The sequence below is a fragment of the Ornithodoros turicata genome, unplaced genomic scaffold, assembly GCF_037126465.1.
Source record: "Ornithodoros turicata isolate Travis unplaced genomic scaffold, ASM3712646v1 ctg00001028.1, whole genome shotgun sequence".
Taxonomy (NCBI): Eukaryota; Metazoa; Arthropoda; class Arachnida; order Ixodida; family Argasidae; genus Ornithodoros; species Ornithodoros turicata.
In genome coordinates this window covers 18,817-38,533 of record NW_026999440.1, presented here as the reverse complement: position 1 = coordinate 38,533, position 19,717 = coordinate 18,817, and the positions used below count along the sequence as shown (strand labels likewise).

The window sequence follows — 19,717 nt, the reverse complement described above, 5'->3', positions numbered from 1 at the left end:
AAAGTACAGAAACAGGTAAAACTAACCCATTGGTGTTTTCTAGGGCCAAATTTCGAAGGTCCTTCTTCATGCTAGCTGCGAAATAAGGAGTATCTTTTAGTGATTGTGTGCTGACTGTAAGCAATGTAAGCACTTGTATTTCTTTTCTCAAAGTGCAGAAACAGGTAAAACTAACCCATTGGTGTTTTCTGGGGCCAAATTTCGAAGGTCCTTCTTCATGCTACCTGCGAAATAAGGAGTACCTTTTAGTGATTGTGTGCTGACTGTAAGCAATGTAAGCACTTGTATTTCTTTTCTCAAAGTGCAGAAACAGGTAAAACTGACCCATTGGTGTTCTCTGGGGCTAAATTTCGAAGGTCCTTCTTCATGCTACCTGCGAAATAAGGAGTACCTTTTAGTGATTGTGTGCTGACTGTAAGCAATGTAAGCACTTGTATTTCTTTTCTCAAAGTGCAGAAACAGGTAAAACTGACCCATTGGTGTTCTCTGGGGCTAAATTTCGAAGGTCCTTCTTCATGCTACCTGCGAAATAAGGAGTACCTTTTAGTGATTGTGTGCTGACTGTAAGCAATGTAAGCACTTGTATTTCTTTTCTCAAAGTGTTAAAACAGGTAACACTGACCTATTAATGTTCTGCGAGGCGAAATTTCCATGGTCGTTCTTCCACTCCCATGCGACCTGCGAAATAAATTTACTTTTTTCTGAGTGTGTGTTCTTGCTGTGAGCAGCCTATAGGAAGTTTTATACCGTTGCTGAAAGTGTCATAACAGATAAGATCAAATTTCGGCGGTCCTTTTTCTTGCCCCAGTCCACCTGCAGAATAAACGGGGCCTTTCCTGAGTACTGCGTTCCTAATTACATCTTAATAGGAGCATTTTATTTTTTGAGTGACACTTCAGAGAAGATTGTTGCTTTCAGAGGCTACATTGCGGAAGTCCTTCCTGTACCAGTCCACCTGCAGAATTAAGGGCATCACTCACTATGCGTGGTTATTTGACCTCAAAAGGAGTATCCCTCTCTCTCTTTTCTTTTCTTTTTTTTCACTGAAAATAGAAAAGAGGTAGAGCAGTTTTCTGAGCCCAAATTTCGGAGGTCCTCCTTCCTGTCCACCTGCGGAATAAAGGTCATCTTTGAATAAAGTACCAATTTGGAACCGTTGGTCACACGTGATAAAATCGCTAAAACAATGCTAAAAGCAATAGGGCCGACACAGGACGGACGCACTGTACTTTCAAGAGATCTTTAACGATCCGCCACTGTACACACCTTATACAGTTGTGTTAGTTCGTGTTCAGTATTTTTCTCGGATAACATAAGCAAAGAGAAAACGGTTGAGAGCATTAAACAGTTTAATTTGCGAAAAACAAGACTTTCGTGCAGTAGGCTGCACTTGTTCAGGTTGACCTGGTTCAGGTTGACTTCAGGTAACCTGAAGTAGTGCAGCCTACCGCACGAAAGTCTTGTTGTTCGTAAATTGAACTGTTTAGTGCTCTCAACCGTTCTCTCTTTACTTGTGAATCGTTATCGCCGGAAACTTGCACATTGTTTTTTCACGTTCTACGATGTCGGATAACATACATGAATTCCTTCACCACTAGACTTGGAGGTATCTTGAGTACCGTAACCTAAATACTCCACGTTAAATACTTTTGTTGTTATGTTAGTATCTTGCTGAGTACGCTTCGTGAGAAGCATTTGTATTGTAATTAAGCTACTTTTTTCAGCATTTAGTACTCAGTACTCAATTACTCTTCCCGTTTTGTCGAGTAATCAGATGGGCATTCTGTTTATTTTTTTTTATTTTTTTTTTGCCGCACCTGACAGCAGTTTACCTTTCCAGGCCGCTTCAAAGGAAGTCCACGCTGTTAGCATTTGACTTGAAACACCACGTGTGCTCTGACCTTAAACTGGGCTCTCAGGAAACGTTTCTCAAAGGAAGAGAGGATGGCCGCCGGATGAGCACTTTGAAATGCAGCTACTACCGCGTGCAAATAAAGCATATGTCTAATGTGCAGGCATATTTTGACACTTCTGTGGCTGTTTATTCTTTGAGTATCTTAAATACTTTTCGTAGTATTTGATACTCTACTCTAAATAGTTTCATTTCTGACCTTCCTTACTGTATTTTAAATACATTTTGCGCTCAGTATTTAGCAACGTATTTTAAATACTTTTTTGTAGTATCTTCTTCATGTCTGTTCAAAACGCGAGCGACGGCGCGGCGCGAGCGAGGAGTGTCCCTGGATTGGGACTTTAAGATTGGATTGGGACCCAATTGAGAGGCTTTAGTGTACAGTGTCTGATGATATAGTAGTGTCTACAGTTCATTCACCCCTTTCCATGCTGATTTCACGCTGATTCTACACAACACAACTCGTCTGACTCATCAATCAAATCACAGCGAGGAATGGGGTACAGCGCCACCTGTCGAATAAACAGCGACATTTCCTTGAGTTTGTTGTCTTCATGATATTAGTGCTTCCTTCGGTTTCAACGACAGACACTTTTATTCACAGCAACCACCACGCGACATCCTATAACCACGTGACGCTGACACATATTGCCATTCCTGACATCCATGTAAAGCTACTGCATTTGAACTCGTTTGGCAAAACGTTACATTATTACTGGCACAACCTTTATGATTGTGCCTAGCATTCATTTGCTACACATTACTTCCTGAAATGGGCTGACCTACGTTGATGTGTCAGCATTGGTTCACGTTAGGCTTAGTCTAGAGAGCATGTGAACAGGGTATATTTCCATTCGCCGAACGCGGACGATTACGTGCTGACGTTCGGAAGGGCATGCAAACGATTCCGTGTTCTTTATGGGAAAGAAATGTCGGGAAAATACCTCCATTGTTTTCTGTACTACAAACACATTCACTGCGCATGGCCTTGGCGCATGTTCCCAAGCCCCGTTCTTTGACAGACTGAAAAACGATAACCGAATCGCGCAAAATGCCCCGTCAAATCAATTAAGATGACGCACGTCTAGATAACAGCATGACAATGCCCTGTGAAAACTTTGAAGCCGACCTACCGATAATCTGCGTAAAGAGATGGAGCGAAAAGATGAAATGATTTGTGAGCTGTGAAACTTTGTAAAATTTGTCAAACGTGCTTGGCCATACCATGCATTTCCAATGTTTTCGCTCAGATGGGTTTATTGCAATGACGGTGCCAAGAGACACATACTGAATGGTTTTCCATGAGACAATTGATGTTCTGAGGCTGGAACAGATGAACGGACAAATACATACAAAGCCTCAAGTGCCTAAGAAATTAATGATGAAAGATGGAACTCACTGGGGGGGGGGGGGGAGGTGAGCCTCAGAACATCAATCGCCTCGTGTTCAACAGATGCCGTTTGCGTCGATCCCGTCGTATGAATGTGTGTATGAGTGAGAAAAATGTGAGAGTGAAAGGGGGCCGAGTGAGAGAGAGTGGTTGGTTTGTCCCTTCAGATGACGCGCCCTTGGAAGTCGCTGGGGGGATGTGTTAGCTGAGCTCAATTGGTAGAGCCCTGAACCGTAATCCAGAAGATGTGGGTTCGACTCCTACAGCTGCCTCAGTGACTTCTATCTTTCATAATTGGTTTTCCCTGCTCAGTCCAGTGCCTGCGTCAAAGGCGTAAGGACTTATAAGGGAATAAGCGTGCAATAGCCTAGAAGAAGGTAAGTACAGCTCCGGTCAACCTTAATAATAACATTGGAAAAAGGGTCTCGTTCCCGAGCGCGATTACAGCAACCCTTGGCGCTATGAGGAAATCTTAAATGAACAAAATGAACTGTTAGTTTAACACATGGAGTTTGTTCACTTAACATTCCCCCAGTGCGCAAGGCTGGCTGCTACAGCGCTGGGAAATGAGAACGATGTTTTCTAGTGTTGTTGTTAAGGTTGACCGGGACTGTACACGCGGGGCTGTAACTGCTGCTATCTGGCTTGATGCAATAATAGAACGCGGCTTTAAAAATTACACTGGACCCACACACGGCGACGTAGGACTACGAGTGCACAAAATTATCGGCGCCCTTAGAATCAGTATGGGCGAGCGGGGGGGGGGGGGATATGTTTATTAAGAAAAAAAAGAAAGGAAAGGTTAGCCAGGCAAAGAGCCGGCTTGCTATTCCGAAAAGAAAGAAAAAGGCGGGCGAGCGGGTTGCTAAGAGATCCGATGTTTTACAGAGACAAAAATAGAACGGAGGAAGACAAACAGTATAAAGACAAATGGACGTAAGAGCATTTACAGTATGCTACCCTTACAAAATCCGTGCCTCATATTACATTTGCTACTTCTAGACTGTTATCCCGGGAAAGGTAACTGCAGAAGTTGTAGCAGTAGCAGCCAGTAAGCATGGCTGGTAAGCAGTGCATGGCATCCACTACAGCAGCACCAAACGCACTTTCTGAAGTGACGCCGTCACCATCGTTCAGAATCTGCAGGCTCTCAGGAATACTTGTTCCCTAATTGGTGGTGACTCAGCCTTCTTTTTGAAACGGAAAGCAATTACTTTTATTTTTAGTAACGTGTACAAGTCTGTCTGGAACCAGCACTCCCAATGACAATGGAGCTCAAGTGACCTAATGTCGTCATCAATAACATTCCACGAATGTGGATGTTCCTCATAAGCTCCAGCCTGGAAATGATCAGCCGTGCAGAAATGAGACGGGTCAGTGTACGCCGAGCAACGGTACTGATGTGTGACGTAGGTTATGCAAACCCTCGGTAGAGTGGAGAGAGAGACAAGAACGAACTGACACAGACAAGCACTCACTTCTGCTACACGTTTTACTTCACAGACACACGGGCACATTAAAGGCCTTTCCAGAGCAGCACACCTACCCGAACGGCGTTTGTGCCCATTGGCGCGCACGATAGCGGAGATCATCCTTTTAGATAACGGGCCTTTTCGAAAAAGGAGATCGACTATATCTCCTTTGCGAACGGAAAGGCATAGCCTCGATAACAGCATCCGCCGATTATTAGAAGATACCTATGTTCAACACTTTTATCAGTCGTTAAAATAGTTTTCCAATCTTCCTTGTCATATCTTTTTTCGAGTGGTAATAAACTCAATCTTCAGTAACCTCCCGCCCAAAAAAGCCCAGTGTAAAGTGGCAAGAAAGGGATACGTGGGCTGTAATAAAGTTACCAGAAGAAATTTAGGTGCCCTGCGCGGACAGAAACGCAACGGTGCAGTCTATATGCCCCTATCGCCTAGGCATTGGAGCAATTTTGGAGTGCGCTAAAGGATACATTATTGCGAGATCGCCATTGTCGTGTGTTCACAGTCAAAGGAGTTCTAGCCTCCCTCTGTGTCACGGGTATTATATCTATACACGCAGCGAGGGTCCCTAGCCTGCTACTAGACGACTGGCCGTTTGCAAACAATCTACTACTGCCCAAACTACACAAAACTACTATACCCAGATCCTGAGATCTTTGCTCTGCCTCTGATTTACCATAGTGGCGTCGCTGACGTGTCATTCTCAGCTATCGGGAATGAACAGGAACGTTTCCGGAGTACTGAGATGAAGTTGCTACAACGTGAGGACTGTAAAGAGTGTATCTCGCTGAATCTAATGGTACCTTCGACTGGTTGGCTCCGATCGCTCTAGAGCACCCTGCAGCGACGTTTCATTTTCAATTGGTCAAAACAGCATATTCACTGCATTCTATTGGTTCATTCGGAGCTCTTTCCTCCAGCTCGGAGCGCTCCAGATTGCTCTCCCCAACGCCGTCGGAGTGGTTGCGAAATCTGGAGGAGTTCCGGTCATGCGAATGCGCCAGCTTCCGCTGAGTGGTGTGTCTGTTGCGCCATGCCTGCCATGTTTAGTACTTTGCTAGTAGTACATATCAGTACTACCACCAGGGAAACACCGAAAGTCACGTGAGTTTACATTCCCTCTCCGCTCCAACCTGCCTCGTTCGGCTTCTGCGCGATTCCTCCGACCCGGAGTCTGAGTGAGATGTGGTCTGAGCCGCTCCGCCTCGGAGTATGGAGACGATCAGTCGAATGCACCGTGAATGTGGTCCACCACAGCTGAAGTCTTCGTACTGCGAAGTCTTCGTGCCTCTGGTATAGTGCAAGGTTTGCCAATAAAATATTTTCCAATTGCAGTTTTCATTTGTGCATGTAGTGATCAGTAGTTTTTCGCCACTGGATGCCTCTAGATGAATTACGTATGCTGTAGCAAAAGACCGTTTTACCTTCTGCACCATTTGTTGTTTAGTGTCTATGAAGCGATGCAGGAGTCTTAATTTGTGCAGGCATGGCTACCTGCCTCTAACTTTTACGTCTGTGTGGCGGGTAGGAGACGGCAACCTCTATTTATAGATTTGTGTGAAGTTTGTCATGCCCATAGGTTACAGGGAAACTTTTGAAATAGAAGGTAAAAATTACCTTTTACTAGATTTATGGTATAGATGGGACGACCCCGCAATGCCTGCCCACATCACATCTAACAAGAAGCGTACACACACTCAGAGGGTACTCATTTATTTCGCTGGCAGCATGGAAGGAGGACTTGAAATTTTCCCTCGGAGAACACAGGTCAGTCGTACATGTTTTAACACCAAGAAGAAGTTCTCAGCTTCAGTAGAATGTACTCTATATTTTGCAGCTGGAATGGAACAGCTCTCGAAACATGACCTCAGAAAATATTAAGAGGTTAACAGAGGAGGCAAACCAAACCAGGCGAACTGGATCTAGTGACGAACAAGTCCCAGAGAAGACAAGCAACCTCAGGGTAACGAACCGGAGTATGTTTATTTGCATAAACCACAGTTCCCTGTAGGAAACCAGTGCGTCGTGATATGTCCTCTGCAGCAACACTCGTCAAGATGTTTCTTTTTCCGCGCATATAGCGCTACTGATTGGACACGCTTCAGGTTCCCTCGCAGTAGAAAAGCGACACTATGTTTAAGATTTCGGGGGGGGGGGGGGGCTTTAAGCGATAACTCCTTGCTATCACTACACTCGCACCTTTTCGAAGGTTTGGCAAGTGCAAAATATCACCGGAAAGGCAGTCTGTATCGGCGGACAGCACCCTACGCAGGAAGATATCTTCGGTGACTTGGATGGCCGTTCCCAGTCTATGAAGTCTTCCGACCACGGGTGGCTGGAAAGCGTCGCCACCGTCAACTTCCTGCGCAGCGGGTGTCCGAGGACTGGATGCGCTGCCGAGCTATTTGGGGAAGCATACGGAGTGGAAGACAGCTGCTGTAGCAGGCCCTGTGCCGCAGGTTCGTTCACGGCACTGTCGAGGGAGGTGGAATTCCTCTTGGCAGGCATGACTGATAAGAAATGGCGGGAAACAGCAAATAAAACGCCAAGCGGGAGAACACAAAGATGAGAACACTGGAGAAAACCGCTACCAACTGTCGGATCATGTCCCCTGGACAAGCCGGCCTCAAAGAACATTCAGGTTAACCAACAACAAACAGCATAACTATTCGCTTACATCGTAGTTTCCTCTAGTAGACCACTGCCGTAATCTGCCGTATGCCGAAGGAACCCGTCCGTTGATGTTGCTTGCGCTAGCCTCCAGGATGGCTCTCCTGTCTGCCTTGGTAGCGCTGCGGGTTATATAAGCTTCAGGTTCCCTCGCAGTAAAGAGGGAAACAGCACGTGTGAGACCACCATCGGCGATAACACCTTGCTATCGCCACCCGTCTTATCTAACGAAAGATAGTTCTAAACAATATTTTGGTTTTCCAGAATAAATGCACGTGCCATTTTGCCCGCACGGCTCGCTTTGCAGTACCGTCCCTTCCCTCGTGAGTTGCCCAAACATGGAGCGTCAGATTTCGACGCGATGCAAACCATGCATAATATTTTTGTTTTAATTTTATGTCAAATAACATTCGACAACAACAACAAAAAAGTACGGGACAGTGGGGGGAAAAGCTAGGTTACGTAGCTCTACGTGCCCCAGTCCCACTCTTCATGCCACAGCAGTGACTAAATGAGAGAGAGACTGATTACGTACATTTCATGATATCATAATGTAAAAATTATATACAAACACAAACGGAAGAGTAAGCTCAGCATACTACTTAGCACAAAAACCCATATTCGTTAAGAGAGTATAGAGTCAGCAGTCTTTACCCTCAGTGGTAAAGACGAACCATTTCCACCAAATATAATTTTGGTAATGTGGTAATGTCTATAAAGAATTTTCGGTAATATACTGCTATATCACCCTCGTGATGAATAAGTCGCGATAAGTCTGTGATAAGTCGCGAAGCAACTTTCAATGTATTTTCTTCATTCAACAGATTCTTATTCAGAAGATGGTAGCTGTGCCGTGAATTTCTGTTGGCGTTCACATAATGGCTGCTACTGATACAACTTCTACAATTACGTTGATGGGCTAACAAGACAAAGTATAGCCATTTGTCATTCCACTTCGTTTTCTTCCGTTCTATTTTTGTCCCTGTAAAACACTGGATCTCTTAGTAACCCGTTCGCCCACACTAATTCTAAGGGCGCCGGTAATTTGGTGCATTCGTATAGTCCTACGGCGCCATGTATGGGTCCAGTGTAATTTCTGAAGCAGTGTTCTATTATTGCATGTAACCGCATAGCAGCAGTTAATACTTAACTATACTTAACTGTACTGCGCGTGTATACTTAACCTTCTACCAGGCTATTGCCTGCTCATTCCCTTATAAGTCCTTACGCCTCTGGCGCCCGCACTAGACTGAATGTAGAGAACCATTCAGTATATGTCTCTTGGCATCGTCATTGCAATAAACCCATCTGAGCAAAAACATAGGAAACGCACGGTATGGCCAAGCATGTTTGACATATTTTACAAAGTTTCAGCGCTCACAAATAATTTCATACTTTTCGCTTCATCTCTTTAGGCAGATTATCGGCAGGTTCGCTTCAAAGTTTTCACAGGCCATTGTCATGCTGTTATCTAGACGTGCGTGATCTTAATTGATTTGACGGGGCGTTTTGGCGCGATTCGGTTATCTCTTTTCAGTCTGGCAAAGAACGGAATGTGGGAACATGCGCCAAGGCATGCGCAGTGAATGTGTTTGTAGTACAGAAAACAACCCTCTGCACTGCCTCGCTGAACTTTCCACCACAACAGGGAAAGCACTGATGTTTGGGGGTATTTTCCCGCCATTTCTTTCGCATGAAGAACACAGAATCGTTCGAATGGCCTTCCAAACGTCAGCACGTAATCGTCCGTGTTCAGCGAATGGAAATATGTCCTGTTCACATGCTCTCTAGACTAAGCCTAACGTGGACCAATGCTGGCACATCAACGTAGCTCAGCCCATTTCAGGAAGTAATGTGTACCAAACGAATGCTAAACACAGCCATAAAAATTGTGCCAATAATAATGTAACATTGTGCCAAACGCGTTCAAACGCAGTAGGTTTACATGGATGACAGGAATGGCAATGTGTGTCACAGCGTCACGTGGTTATAGGATGTCACGTGGTGGTGGCTGTCAATAAATGTGTCGGTCACTGAAACCGGAGAAAGCACTAATATCATGAAGACATCAAACTCAAGGAAATGACGCCGTTTATTCGACATGTGGTACTCTACCCCATTCCTCGTTGTGATTTGACTGATCAGCCAGGCGATGACTATACCAATGTATCACGTTTTCCAAAAGGTTAGCAGTGCATACTTTGGTGCAATGCAGGCGATGAAACTCCCCATTCATCTTCTCGAAATAAACTTGTAGTTACTTTCAGGGCAGACAGTTTGCGGGCTAGATTTGACCATGAAATAAGCAATTTTTTCATAGGGAGAGGGCGGGAGGATATTGATTTTGAGGCACTCAAAGTGTGGTCGAGAAAACCTGGTATGTGGGTGATGAAGAAGCATATGTGTTCTACATTTTCCAGATCGCCCCGGTGACGATATCTTGGAGAGCCAACTCGTCGCAGGCTGTAGGTATTTCGTGGCTTCCGCAAAGCGAGCGCTAGATCAACTCTTGCAAGCGTAGATGTGGAGAGAGCAGGTGACACTAATCGTCGAAGAATGGAATGCATACCAGAAAGTCCCGCAACTAATAAGTCAGACACAATTCGGAAGCAGTATCTGTAAACAAAAGACTCTTGAAGAAGAAATACTAGTACGGATATATTGAAATACAAAATAGTAAAAAGTATCCGCAGTACCAGTTGTCAAAGGGTCATTGAAATGTTCAAAAAATATCGGGAACAGTTCAGCAGGAGTTATCACACTCCAAAGTCCATGAATGGCAAAACAGTAAATAAAACGAGCGAGACAGATTGTCGAAGTACTCACAGACAACAGTCAAAAGACATAGCACTAATCTAGTAACAGTTAGAAATATTTTATTGGGACTGACAGAAAGTAGCCTTTGGTAGTATTATATATTACACGTCAACGGCCCTTTCGGGCATCAAATGATGGATGGCGACAGCCTAGCTTTTACAAATAATTCATAAAACATAATTTTAAGATCAACGTGTACCAGCAAACCCCTTGACCGGTGCTCCGACAACAGTGCCCTTTCAACGATGTTCATCACCATTGTATCACATGCATGTGAGATATAACTATCGATTTTTTTTCTTTTCACGCCTGGCTAGAAAGCTGTCTGATAGTTCCTTCTTTAAGTCGGATTAAAAAGTAAAAAAAAGAGAGTAGTGAGACTATAATACAAAGTACGCATACTCAGTACTAGATGCTCTTCATTTTGCAGGTAAAATTGTACAAAAGATTGACCTTTCTGAGAAATAAAAATAATATGAAATAAAAATGATCCTACTGAGGTGAAATTAACCACACATACTCAGTAAAAGGTGTTCCTTATATTGCAAGTGGGATGTTACTGGAAGAAAGGCTTTCGAAATATGTCCCCAGGAAGCACTAACAGGTCAGTATGACCTTCTTTGTAAAAATGATTGTGTTGAACTGAAATTAAACAAGCATATTTAGTAAAAGATGTTCCTTGTATTGCAGGTGGGTTGGACCTTGAAGAAGGGCCTCCAAAGTATGGCCTCAGGAAATCAAGAGGTACCTTCTTTTTCATTTTCAGTGCACAAATAAAAATACCCATACTGAGCTGAAACTAAACACACATACTCAGTAGAAAGTGCTCCTTATATTGCAGGTCAGACGGTACTGGAAGAAAAGCTTTCGATATATGTCCCCAGGAAGCAGAAATAGGTTAGTATGACCTTTTTTATAAAAATGCTTCTATTGAGCTGAAATTAAACACACATATTCAGTAAAATATGTTCTTTGTATTGCAGGTGGGTTTAGCCTTGAAGAAGGGCCTCAAAAGTATGGCCTCAGGAACTGCTCGCGGTACTGCTCAGGAGGTACTGCTCGCGGCACAGTTATCTGAAATCGCCTGTCAGTAGTACTGCAACCAATATTTCCTTGATTGTCGTCGAAAATGTTGTTGCAATGTTGCATGTGAAGGTGGACCATATGCTGCTCGTGTTTCTTATTCGAAATAAATGATCATGCAACACCTCCAGGTTTGAGATGCGATAAACCACGGGGTGCTGATTTCAGACAACCATGTCGCAAGTAGTACCTTCTCTTCCATCTTCAGTGCAGAAATAAAAATACTCTAATTGAGCTGAAACTAAACACACATACTCAGTAGAAAATGCTCGTTATATTGCAGGTCAGATGGTACTGGAAGAAAGGCTTTCGAAATATGTCCCCAGGAAGCACAAAGAGGTTCGTCTGAGCTTCTTTATAAAAATTGAGCTGAAATTCTGTAAAAGATGCCCACTTATTGGAGGTAGACCGGGCCTTGAAGAAGCGCCTTTGAAGTATTACCTCAGGAAATCAAGAGGTACCTTTTCCATTTTCAGTGCAGAAATAAATATACCCTGAGCTGAAAGTAAACACACATACTCAGTAGAAATTGCTCCTTATATTGCAGGTCAGATGGTACTGGAAGAAAGGCTTTCGAAATATGTCCCCAGGAAGAACGAAGAGGCTCGTCTGAGCTTCTTTATAAAAATTGAGCTCACATTCTGTAAAAGATGCCCCTTGTATTGCAGGCAGATTGGGCCTTGAAGAAGCGGCTTTGAAGTATTGCCTCAGGAAACGAAGAGGTACCTTCTTTTCCATTTTCAGTACAGAAATGAAACTGTTCCTATTGAGCTGAAACTAAACACACATACTCAGTAAAATATGCTCCTTATATTGCAGGTGGGTTGGGCCTGGAACACGAGCTTTCGAAGCCTCAGGAAACCAAGAGGTTAGTCTTATCTTTCTAAAAATGCTTCTATTCAGCAGGAAATAAATACACATATTCAGTAAAGGATGCTCCTTATATTGCAGGTGGATTGGGCCTGGAAGAAGAGCCTTCGAAGCCTCAGGAAACCAAGAGGTTAGTCTGATTTTTCTAAAAATGCTTCTATGAAGCAGGAAATAAATACACATATTCAGTAAAGGATGCTCCTTATATTGTGGGTGGATTTGGCCTGGAAGAAGAGCCTTCGAAGCCTTAGGAAACCGAGAGGTTAGTCTGATCTTTCTAAAAATGCTTCTATTAAGCAGGAAATAAATACACATATTCAGTAAAGGATGCTCCTTATATTTAGGGCCTGACTTTTTAGGGTTAAACCCGTATCCGCCCGATATTTACCCCCCGAACGAAATCTGTAAAATTCGGGTTTAACCCGAATCTACCCGAAAACATCCGGGTCACGTGGCACACTCATAAGCGTGCATTAAATAAAGTTTGATAACATTGCTAAACATTAGTTCCATGCTAAGACAAATTTTTATTAAACAAAAAAAATCACCCGAATACACCCGAATTCCTGGCGACAGAATATGCCGTAACGGGATTTAACCCGAATACACCCGAATTTTCGAATGAAAAATATCACCCGATATTTACCCCCCGAATTTCGCCAAAAATAAAACCCGAAAAAGTCAGGCCCTACTTATATTGTGGGTGGATTGTGCCTGGAGGAAGAGCCTTCGAAGCCTTAGGAAACCAAGAGATTAGTCTGATCCTTCTAAAAATGCTTCTATTAAGCAGGAAATAAATACACATATTCAGTAAAGGATGCTCCTTATATTGCAGGTGGGTTGGGCCTGGAAGAAGAGCCTTCGGGAAGAAGAGCCTTCGAAGCCTCAGGAAACCAAGAGGTTAGTCAGTCTGATCTTTCTAAAAATGCTTCTATGAAGCAGGAAATAAATACACATATTCAGTAAAGGATGCTCCTTATATTGTGGGTGGATTGTGCCTGGAGGAAGAGCCTTCGAAGCCTTAGAAAACCAAGAGGTTAGTCTGATCTTTCTAAAAATGCTTCTATTAAGCAGGAAATAAATACACATATTCAGTAAAGGATGCTCCTTATATTGCAGGTGGGTTGGGCCTGGAAGAAGAGCCATCTAAGCCTTAGGAAACCAAGAGGTTAGTCTGATCTTTCTAAAAATGATTCTATTAAGCTGGAAACAAATACACATATTCAGTAAAGGATGCTCCTTATATTGCAGGTGGGTTGGGCCTGGAAGAGGACCCTTCGAAGCCTCAGGAAACCAAGAGGTTAGTCTGATCTTTCTAAAAATGCTACTATTAAGCAGGAAATAAATACACATATTCAGTAAAGGATGCTCCTTATATTGCAGGTGGGTTGGGCCTGGAAGAAGAGCCTTCGAAGCCTCAGGAAACCAAGAGGTTAGTCTGATCTTTCTAAAAATGCTTCTATTAAGCTGGAAACAAATACACATATTCAGTAAAGGATGCTCCTAATATTGCAGGTCGGTTGGGCCTGGAAAAAGAGACTTCGAAGCACCAGGAAACCAAGAGGTTAGTCTGATCTTTCTGAAAAGTGCTATGAAGCAGGAAATAAATACACATATTCAGTAAAGGATGCTCCTTATATTGCGGGTGGATTGGGCCTGGAAGAAAAGCCTTCGAAGCCTTAGGAAACCAAGAGGTTAGTCTGATCTTTCTAAAAATCCTTCTATTAACTATTAAGCAGGAAATAAATACACATATTCAGTAAAGGATGCTCCTTATATTGCAGGTGGTTTGGGCCTGGAAGAAGAACGTTCGAAGCCTCAGGAAACCAAGAGGTTAGTCTGATCTTTCTAAAAATGCTTCTGTTAAGCAGGAAATAAATACACATATTCACTAAAGGATGCTCTTTATATTGCAGGTGGGTTGGGCCTGGAAGAAGAGCCTTCGAAGCCTCAGGAAACAAAGAGGTTAGTCTGATCTTTCTAAAAATGTTTCTATTAAGCTGGAAACAAATACACATATCCAGTAAAGGATGCTCCTTATAATGCAAGTGGGTTGGGCCTGGAAGAACAGCCTTCGAAGCCTCAGGAATCCAAGAGGTTAGTCTGATCTTTCTAAAAATGCTTCTATTAAGCTGGAAACAAATACACATATTCAGTAAAGGATGCTCCTTATAATGCAGGTGGATTGGGCCTGGAAGAAGAGCCTTCGAAGCCTCAGGAAAGTAAGAGGTTAGTCTGATCTTTCTAAAAATGCTTCTATTAAGCTGGAAACAAATACACATATTCAGTAAAGGATGCTCCTTATATTGCAGGTGGATTGGGCCTGGAAGAAGAGCCTTCGAAGCCTCAGGAAACCAAGAGGTTAGTCTGATCTTTCTAGAAATGCTTCGATGAAGCAGGAAATAAATACACATATTCAGTAAAGGATGCTCCTTATATTGTGGGTGGATTTGGCCTGGAAGAAGAGCCTTCGAAGCCTTAGGAAACCAAGAGGGTCTGATCTTTCTAAAAATGCTTCTATTAAGCAGGAAATAAATACACATATTCAGTAAAGGATGCTCCTTATATTGTGGGTAGATTGGGCCTGGAAGAAGAGCCATCTAAGCCTTAGGAAACCAAGAGGTTAGTCTGATCTTTCTAAAAATGCTTCTATTAAGCAGGAAATAAATACACATATTCAGTAAAGGATGCTCCTTATAATGCAGGTGGGTTGGGCCTGGAAGAAGAGCCTTCGAAGCCTCAGGAAACCAAGAGGTTAGCCTGATCTTTCTAAAAATGCTTCTATTAAGCTGGAAACAAATACACATATTCAGTAAAGGATGCTCTTTATAAAGCAGGTGGGTTGGGCCTGGAAGAAGAGCCTTCGAAGCCTCAGGAAACCAAGAGGTTAGTCTGATCTTTCTAAAAATGCTTCTATTGAGCTGGAAACAAATACACATATTCAGTAAAGGATGCTCCTTATATTGCAGGTGGGTTGGGCTTGGAAGAAGAGCCTTTGAAGCCTCAGGAAACCAAGAGGTTAGTCTGATCTTTCTAAAAATGCTTCTATTAAGCAGGAAATAAATACACATATTCAGTAAAGGATGCTCCTTATATTGTGGGTGGATTGGGCCTGGAAGAAGAGCCTTCGAAGCCTCACGAAACCAAGAGGTTAGTCTGATCTTTCTAAAAATGCTTCTGTTAAGCAGGAAATAAATACACATATTCAGTAAAGGATGCTCTTTATATTGCAGGTGGGTTGGGCCTGGAAGAAGAGCCTTCGAAGCCTCAGGAAACAAAGAGGTTAGTCTGATCTTTCTAAAAATGTTTCTATTAAGCTGGAAACAAATACGCATATCCAGTAAAGGATGCTCCTTATAATGCAAGTGGGTTGGGCCTGGAAGAACAGCCTTCGAAGCCTCAGGAAACCAAGAGGTTAGTCTGATCTTTCTAAAAATGCTTCTATTAAGCTGGAAACAAATACACATATTCAGTAAAGGATGCTCCTTATAATGCAGGTGGATTGGGCCTGGAAGAAGAGCCTTCGAAGCCACAGGAAACTAAGAGGTTAGTCTGATCTTTCTAAAAATGCTTCTATTAAGCTGGAAACAAATACACATATTCAGTAAAGGATGCTCCTTATATTGCAGGTGGATTGGGCCTGGAAGAAGAGCCTTCGAAGCCTCAGGAAACCAAGAGGTTAGTCTGATCTTTCTAGAAATGCTTCTATGAAGCAGGAAATAAATACACATATTCAGTAAAGGATGCTCCTTATATTGTGGGTGGATTTGGCCTGGAAGAAGAGCCTTCGAAGCCTTAGGAAACCAAGAGGGTCTGATCTTTCTAAAAATGCTTCTATTAAGCAGGAAATAAATACACATATTCAGTAAAGGATGCTCCTTATATTGTGGGTGGATTGGGCCTGGAAGAAGAGCCATCTAAGCCTTAGGAAACCAAGAGGTTAGTCTGATCTTTCTAAGAATGCTTCTATTAAGCAGGAAATAAATACACATATTCAGTAAAGGATGCTCCTTATAATGCAGGTGGGTTGGGCCTGGAAGAAGAGCCTTCGAAGCCTCAGGAAACCAAGAGGTTAGCCTGATCTTTCTAAAAATGCTTCTATTAAGCTGGAAACAAATACACATATTCAGTAAAGGATGCTCCTTATAATGCAGGTGGGTTGGGCCTGGAAGAAGAGCCTTCGAAGCCTCAGGAAACCAAGAGGTTAGTCTGATCTTTCTAAAAATGCTTCTATTAAGCTGGAAACAAATACACATATTCAGTAAAGGATGCTCCTTATAATGCAGGTGGGTTGGGCCTGGAAGAAGAGCCTTCGAAGCCTCAGGAAACCAAGAGGTTAGTCTGATCTTTCTAAAAATGTTTCTATGAAGCGGGAAATAAATACACATATTCAGTAAAGGATGCTCCTTATATTGCAGGTGGATTGGGCCTGGAAGAAGAGCCTGCGTAGCCTTAGGAAACCAAGAGGTTAGTCTGATCTTTCTAAAAATGCTTTTATTAAGCAGGAAATAAATACACATATTCAGTAAAGGATGCTCCTTATATTGCAGGTGGGTTGGGCGTGGAAGAAGAGCCTTCGAAGCCTCGGGAAACCAAGAGGTTAGTCTGATTTTTCTAAAAATGCTTCTATGAAGCAGGAAATAAATACACATATTCAGTAAAGGATGCTCCTTATATTGTGGGTGGATTGGGCCTGGAAGAAGAGCCTTCGAAGCCTCAGGAAACCAAGAGGTTAGTCTGATCTTTCTAAAAATGCTTCTATTAAGCTGGAAACAAATACACATATTCAGTAAAGGATGCTCCTTATAATGCAGGTGGGTTGGGCCTGGAAGAAGAGCCTTCGAAGCCTCAGGAAACCAAGAGGTTAGTCTGATCCTTCTAAAAATGCTTCTATTAAGCAGGAAATAAATACACATATTCAGTAAAGGATGCTCCTTATATTGCAGGTGGATTGGGCCTGGAAGAAGAGCCTTCGAAGCCTCAGGAAACCAAGAGGTTAGTCTGATCTTTCTAAAAATGCTTCTATTAAGCTGGAAACAAATACACATATTCAGTAAAGGATGCTCCTTATAATGCAGGTGGGTTGGGCCTGGAAGAAGAGCCTTCGAAGCCTTAGGAAACCAAGAGGGTCTGATCTTTCTAAAAATGCTTCTATTAAGCAGGAAATAAATACACATATTCAGTAAAGGATGCTCCTTATATTGTGGGTAGATTGGGCCTGGAAGAAGAGCCATCTAAGCCTTAGGAAACCAAGAGGTTAGTCTGATCTTTCTAAAAATGCTTCTATTAAGCAGGAAATAAATACACATATTCAGTAAAGGATGCTCTTTATATTGCAGGTGGGTTGGGCCTGGAAGAAGAGCCTTCGAAGCCTCAGGAAACAAAGAGGTTAGTCTGATCTTTCTAAAAATGTTTCTATTAAGCTGGAAACAAATACGCATATCCAGTAAAGGATGCTCCTTATAATGCAAGTGGGTTGGGCCTGGAAGAACAGCCTTCGAAGCCTCAGGAAACCAAGAGGTTAGTCTGATCTTTCTAAAAATGCTTCTATTAAGCTGGAAACAAATACACATATTCAGTAAAGGATGCTCCTTATAATGCAGGTGGATTGGGCCTGGAAGAAGAGCCTTCGAAGCCACAGGAAACTAAGCGGTTAGTCTGATCTTTCTAAAAATGCTTCTATTAAGCTGGAAACAAATACACATATTCAGTAAAGGATGCTCCTTATATTGCAGGTGGATTGGGCCTGGAAGAAGAGCCTTCGAAGCCTCAGGAAACCAAGAGGTTAGTCTGATCTTTCTAGAAATGCTTCTATGAAGCAGGAAATAAATACACATATTCAGTAAAGGATGCTCCTTATATTGTGGGTGGATTTGGCCTGGAAGAAGAGCCTTCGAAGCCTTAGGAAACCAAGAGGGTCTGATCTTTCTAAAAATGCTTCTATTAAGCAGGAAATAAATACACATATTCAGTAAAGGATGCTCCTTATATTGTGGGTGGATTGGGCCTGGAAGAAGAGCCATCTAAGCCTTAGGAAACCAAGAGGTTAGTCTGATCTTTCTAAGAATGCTTCTATTAAGCAGGAAATAAATACACATATTCAGTAAAGGATGCTCCTTATAATGCAGGTGGGTTGGGCCTGGAAGAAGAGCCTTCGAAGCCTCAGGAAACCAAGAGGTTAGCCTGATCTTTCTAAAAATGCTTCTATTAAGCTGGAAACAAATACACATATTCAGTAAAGGATGCTCCTTATAATGCAGGTGGGTTGGGCCTGGAAGAAGAGCCTTCGAAGCCTCAGGAAACCAAGAGGTTAGTCTGATCTTTCTAAAAATGCTTCTATTAAGCTGGAAACAAATACACATATTCAGTAAAGGATGCTCCTTATAATGCAGGTGGGTTGGGCCTGGAAGAAGAGCCTTCGAAGCCTCAGGAAACCAAGAGGTTAGTCTGATCTTTCTAAAAATGTTTCTATGAAGCGGGAAATAAATACACATATTCAGTAAAGGATGCTCCTTATATTGCAGGTGGATTGGGCCTGGAAGAAGAGCCTGCGTAGCCTTAGGAAACCAAGAGGTTAGTCTGATCTTTCTAGAAATGCTTCTATGAAGCAGGAAATAAATACACATATTCAGTAAAGGATGCTCCTTATATTGTGGGTGGATTTGGCCTGGAAGAAGAGCCTTCGAAGCCTTAGGAAACCAAGAGGGTCTGATCTTTCTAAAAATGCTTCTATTAAGCAGGAAATAAATACACATATTCAGTAAAGGATGCTCCTTATATTGTGGGTGGATTGGGCCTGGAAGAAGAGCCATCTAAGCCTTAGGAAACCAAGAGGTTAGTCTGATCTTTCTAAGAATGCTTCTATTAAGCAGGAAATAAATACACATATTCAGTAAAGGATGCTCCTTATAATGCAGGTGGGTTGGGCCTGGAAGAAGAGCCTTCGAAGCCTCAGGAAACCAAGAGGTTAGCCTGATCTTTCTAAAAATGCTTCTATTAAGCTGGAAACAAATACACATATTCAGTAAAGGATGCTCCTTATAATGCAGGTGGGTTGGGCCTGGAAGAAGAGCCTTCGAAGCCTCAGGAAACCAAGAGGTTAGTCTGATCTTTCTAAAAATGCTTCTATTAAGCTGGAAACAAATACACATATTCAGTAAAGGATGCTCCTTATAATGCAGGTGGGTTGGGCCTGGAAGAAGAGCCTTCGAAGCCTCAGGAAACCAAGAGGTTAGTCTGATCTTTCTAAAAATGTTTCTATGAAGCGGGAAATAAATACACATATTCAGTAAAGGATGCTCCTTATATTGCAGGTGGATTGGGCCTGGAAGAAGAGCCTGCGTAGCCTTAGGAAACCAAGAGGTTAGTCTGATCTTTCTAAAAATGCTTTTATTAAGCAGGAAATAAATACACATATTCAGTAAAGGATGCTCCTTATATTGCAGGTGGGTTGGGCGTGGAAGAAGAGCCTTCGAAGCCTCGGGA

General features: G+C 42.7%; 1 long non-coding RNA gene across 1 annotated transcript in view; it reads right to left on the bottom strand.

Annotated features, from left to right (window-relative positions):
* Positions 1-852: 852 nt before the first annotated feature.
* Positions 853-19,717, bottom strand: part of LOC135376094 (uncharacterized) — a 34,350-nt gene continuing 15,485 nt past the window's right edge. Inside the window, exon 3 of the long non-coding RNA XR_010417536.1 lies at positions 853-1,110. This is a non-coding gene — a long non-coding RNA (uncharacterized LOC135376094). The remainder of the gene's footprint in view (positions 1,111-19,717) is intronic.